The sequence below is a fragment of the Sphaeramia orbicularis genome, chromosome 21, assembly GCF_902148855.1.
Source record: "Sphaeramia orbicularis chromosome 21, fSphaOr1.1, whole genome shotgun sequence".
In the NCBI taxonomy this organism is placed as follows: domain Eukaryota; kingdom Metazoa; phylum Chordata; class Actinopteri; order Kurtiformes; family Apogonidae; genus Sphaeramia; species Sphaeramia orbicularis.
The window spans coordinates 24,778,259-24,784,258 of NC_043977.1; positions in this window are offsets into that span (position 1 = coordinate 24,778,259).

The window sequence follows — 6,000 nt, forward strand, 5'->3', positions numbered from 1 at the left end:
CACAGCACAAAGCTAACATGACACAGAGATGCACCCCGAGTGCTACCATTCAAGCTTTATATTTAGAACCCTGACCGGTTTAAAACAGTAACCTCATAAACCTCATGAGTGCACAAAGTGAAATAAACACCACAGCGTCAGTAGCAGACGAGAAAACAAATGAAAACACTAACACTATGTAGCATCAGCCGCTACATCTAACCAAGTCTGTCCCAGTTGGCCCTCGTGTGGGAATCACCGAGGTACCATCTGCTTACCATGTGCCTCTATTTCCAGACACACCCCGCTGTGCACCATTTGAGTCCTCCTGTCATTCAAAGGAGTCCCCAGAGTAACTATCCTCTCTGAGAGACACATACTCACTGTAAATATTAAAGTGCCAAAGTTCAGACAAAACAGTGGGTGTGAGCTACATTGCCTGGGAGATACATGTGGGAATGTGTCAGCCGTTCTCTTGGATTCTGTACGCTACCAAAATGTATTCTCAAATCACCAGAACAAGGAAAGCAGATCAATTATTCTCTTGTCCTTCATCTCTGCTGCTCACTCATGTCCTGCTCCCAATCCAACAAAATGGACTTCAAGGACAGGTGTACTTCAAAATCTGTCTTTGGAAAAATAGATTATTATTATTCCTAACATGAGTATGCTGATGAAACTGACACAGAGTTCATTCAACTAAGATCAAGCTAGAGCTGGAAAGGTTTTCAAGGTAAGAAAAACACAAAATAAACTCAGTAATAGAAAGAATTATCACAGAAATAAAGTATATAGAGTACCTCACCTGATTCTGCTTACTGTTAAAGCTGTCACGTTAATATACAATGATAAAATTCCACTGCCTGTTCACTGGAAGCTAATGTTATAGCAATCTGAGGAAACATTTGTATGAATTCTCTCAATTTAGAGCACAAATCACTTGTAAACGTTCCTGTTTTCCCTGTGTAAGCAGGGATTTATGAGTGTAATAAAAACCTAATGGTAAATGTAAATAGTTATGACAGGTGTGAGACGTTCTGAATGGTTCTTGACTTTAACTGTGTGATTCTTCATCAAACCAGTAATTTGAGTCAAATCTTAACATTAGTTTTTATTCGATTAGGGAATAAGGGGTCATTTGGAGATGAAACAATTACAGTCTCACACATACGAAGACTATTTTCTGCTGAAGCACTTTCTAATCCTTTTGGTTATGGTCTTTTATCACCCTTAATGATGGCTCTGAACCATGTATTCAGCAACTGAAAGAGTGTGATTGCTCTTTGTCTTTTTTCCTGGGGCAGACACCTAACATATTTATCGGTAATCCTGTCTCTACACCGTGGCTGTGACCAATGTGTGGCCTGTTGCTGCTCCCTAAAGCAGCCAGCTCAGCAGCAGCCCACTCAGGACTAATGTGATTTACAGCTGTAGCAGCACAAGCCAGCTGATTAGACTGACAAATCTACCTGATCTCCAGCTGCACACATTACGGAGATTAGCCACATAGATCCTGGCCTTGACTAACATTCATTATTCTGCTATTCCAACAGCAGTGGAGGACAAATTAATTACAAATCTAAACATTTATGCTGTTCAATTTTGCACTCATGTGTAATAGAACGAAATGGATTGTAGTGCATGAGTCTGTACAGGTTTGAAGATGAGGGAAAGTGATCTTAGATATAAAACAATGAAAGTGTTATTAAAGATATGACTCAAATATTTTATTTCAAGGCTTCACTTTTATAGGGATGTATGGTTAATAATGAATTTACAATCAATCTAATGATACACTTATGTTCACTGTTGTTTATGGATATATTTCTCTCTTTGAGTTATTTATTATTTATTTATATTTGGCCAGCACAATTAAGAAATGCAAAGGTAAAAGATTATATGTGTATTTGTATGCATGTATGTGTATGTTTACTTGTATGTTGTGTGTATATTAGTATACAGATGTATGAGTATGTGTGTGAATAGATATATAAATATAAATATAAAAGTAATATACAAAGGAAGAGAGAGATAAATATATATTATTAATGATATTTTATGGAGAGGGGGTGGGATTACATAAATTGCACTTCTTCCCACCCCTTTTCGTGCAGTTAAATGAAACTATTGTGCTGTTTTTCTGTCTAAGATTGTCTTGATTGTTGATGTTTGTGTTATTATTTATGTTTTGCTTGTTCATGTATATTGTAAAATTTCATTGCATGTTGGGAATAAATCACTAAATGTGAAAATCAATCCATCAAACACATCAGAAACTTGAGTAAATTTATAATATTATTTTTCTTTCCTTTTTTAATTGTACTTTTACTTATTGTTGGATCTTTATTCTATTAAATTTATTTATGTTTTGTCTTATTTATTTATTTAATTTATTTATTCTTGTAGTTTTTTTTGTCTTCTTATACTTATTTTACAGAATTTGTGGTACAAATATGTAATGTGTCTAATTATTGTTTTGCAGATTGTGACATATTTCCTTTCTTTTATTCTGTCTCTATGCCCTAGACTATACAAAAGCCTCACTGACTTACTGACTGGTGTCTGAGTTTTATAGGTCATCGTGGTCAACATCAGAAGCTACACCAAACTCTCATTTCCTTTCCGTGGCTTGGCAGGTGGCATCCGCGGGAAAACACTGAATCCTTTCCACGACCACAGGAACTTTACACAGTGTGACTTATTTCCAAGCCTGTTGCTCAGAGATGTCAGAGGAAGACTGTTGAAAACTATCCGAGAGCATCAAAATGTAGGCTACAAACTCCCAATCATCCTTTTCATCATTATTATTTTTTTTTTTTCCAACGTCATGCAACAAGAAATATGGTATTTGTTATAGTTGTGCAGCGCGTTCAAAGTGCGACATCATGTGGCTGATGTGAAAATTACATATAACATCTTCATAAAAATACCTAAATTGGGTGAGGCCAAACCAAATAAAATAAAATAAATAAAAGCATTTTAAGTACTTTTTATTCAGTTTAATGCCTAATAAGTATAGTGAAATGAATGAATAAATCTCTTTTCTATTATTTCTATTAAAACAAATGTGCTGTTGCTGCTGCCTATTCCACCGCCACATGTGTTACCATGGTTACAGCTTGATGTCTGTTTGTCACACCAGCGATCAAAGTGAGTGTGTCCTCTGGGAAGATGTCTAACATTAACAAGAACAAGCTACGTTACTAATTAATAAGGGAAACAGAGTCGACAGCAATGGCCCAATTTTACCCCTTTTCATTTTCCCTTCATATACAAATGACTACAATGTGGGTTCTATTCTATATGACTGTGCAGTTTGTTTAGGGAGGGCGGGGGCGGGGGTCCACATATTCCGCCAGAGCATATATGTTACTTTTAGAACAAGAGACATGTCCCTGTAGGTATCGTTTATTTTATCAGGGGACACATATTCTGTAGGTCATGAGGTTGGCAGGTATGGATTAAATCCTGCTTTTATCTACCTGAGTGCTGCAGAGGAATTCTATTTGAGTATCAGTCATGTCATAAAAACTCACCATACAATAGAAACAATAGCCTGTTTGAATACCGCAAAGTCCAGAGTTTGTTCATGCATGTTAAGATCGATTACATGATCCTGTCTGGTATGAATCCCATGTGAATGTTTTAGGAAATATTACAGAGCGAATACTGATGAGTTACTTTGAGACTGATATCTGCACGGCTACTCCCACTCTTTTATACTTTATAATCACCAAAATTCCCCATGGCTTTCTCACTTAGTCATCTTATCCTCCAAGTATTATTCAGCTCAAAACATGAAGGAATTTGTGAACACAGAACAGGGCCAAACAACTTCAGCGCTTTGAGCCCAGCCTGGCCTGCAGGCTTTAGAAACACATGATGACTCAATGTTTTGGTCGCAAAACACTGAATAACAATCTGACAAAAAATATATATATATAAATAGTGTTCAACAAGAATGCCCCTTTGACTTACCTGCCACATGATTACATCCATAAACAGGCAAGAGAGAAAAGAGACACCTTGAACGTCAGTCACTGTTGATATTTACTGTAGGTTGTACCAGCTCATCCACTGCAGCTATTTGATCTCTAGTACAGTGACTCTTCTGCTCTAGTGTCTTATGTCAGTTATGACCCTCTAACCCTGTTCTCTAAGCCTTTCTGAACACCAGCAGGAGGATCGAAACTTTCCACCCTTTTCTACCCACTCTCTGAGAACTGTATCCAGACACAGTGGGCTGCAAATTGTTATATTAGCCAATCATACGGAAGGGGCAGGACTTCTGCTGTTTGGGTCTATCACTCAGGGCTATCACAGCATGGAGTGAAGCCAGAAGTCTCAACAAAGCTGTTTTTTTTTCCCCCTTGTCATCTTAAAACAAATGTCATCCCAATGTTATGAGCCTAAAGTAAAAAAAAAAACACCAACCAACTGATTTACAGCACGTCGATGGCCAGAATACAAAACCTCCTATCTGAAAAAATCACTTTTTTCAGGACACACAAAAAAAATGTTTAGTTTTATTAAAGTATGGTCTTTGTTAAAGATATCCAAGCATATTCTACTGTTCTCAGACTCTCTTTCTATATTATGAGTTAACAGTACATACTTGGTATTTACACCTCCCAAAGTGCAGTCTATTTAATGTGAAAACTCAAAATCTAAAAATTTGCAGATAGGACGTTTTGTTTTTTGGCCATCGAATAGTTTTTAGTCTTTTTCAGATATCTGCAACTTATCTAAAAGAGAAGTCTGTTATGTACTGTTTAGCAGCCAATGAAATTCAATACCATCAAACTAAGTAGTGCATGTGCTAATAGAGTAATCAATGATGTACTCTTCACAGTGGATCTATATGTGACTCTAACATGGACACACAACCTTCCTGTTATGTTCAACTCTCAGATGCTGATCGAGCAAAACCACACCAAGTCCTGAACCTAAATTCAGCAACCTTAATTTTTTAAACGCTCACACCCTTTTGTTTTTCCATGTGAATACATTCCCTGACCTAGAAACACACAGGAATGTTTTGTGGTTGAGACATTTGACTTAGATAGTGTTGAAAGTTGTCTCAAATTCTTGGCATCTGTTTGCCGCCCTTTGGCAGTATGGAAAATGTTCCCAACACAAACATGCGTTGGCTGACATAACTGGCATCCAAAAATCCGACCGAACCCATAAAAGTTTGATCAATTTCCACCGTCACTATTTGCGTATGAGGATTGAGGGATAAAGTTAGTATTCATTACCTGAGACGACCTTGTCAGCAACATTAAGTCACTGCTTTGGTTACAGTATCTGTGTAAAGCAAATGTTTATATTATGTGGTTAAACCGCACAAAAGAAAAAGTATTGATTTGGATTAATCCAGAACTCCTGCCAAGGATGACTAAAGTTTCAGTTCAGCCTGCAGCATTCAAGAAGGCATTGAAGGTAATGTGAGAGTAGTGAAAAAACATATTTCAAAGTTTGCTTAGACATACTGATAATAGTTAAAAGCATTGTATAAAATAACCTAAGCATCTGAAATACTCGAAACACTTCAAACACTTGAGCTCAGTGATGTAATGCAATCTAAAGTCACCAGTTATAGTATTGACTGTAACATTGTCCAGGTAATCGATCATTAATTTCTGTTTTTCAAAAATACATTTTAAGGTCTAACTTAAAAGAGTCTTCAAACTGTCACCCATTAGAAACACACCACTGGAGATAAACACTTCTTACCTCAGTCAGCCAACCACACACAGTCCATAGTCTTGGTGACAGATGAATACAGAAATAAAGCCCAGGAGAAGATTTTTTTTTTTTTTTTCTATTTCTAAAAACAGTGGCTTTCTTTAGAAGCTTCCTTTAGCGCCCACTTTTTCCTTGGGTTCTGTTGCTTCGTCTGTCTTACCGCTATCTCTGAAATTCTCCTCACACAGCCTCTTCTTCTCTAATCCTCTCTAGAGGAAGCCGAAACTGCTCCAAATGGTTGAACCAGGCACCGACTTCTCAGGCTTTTTCTCT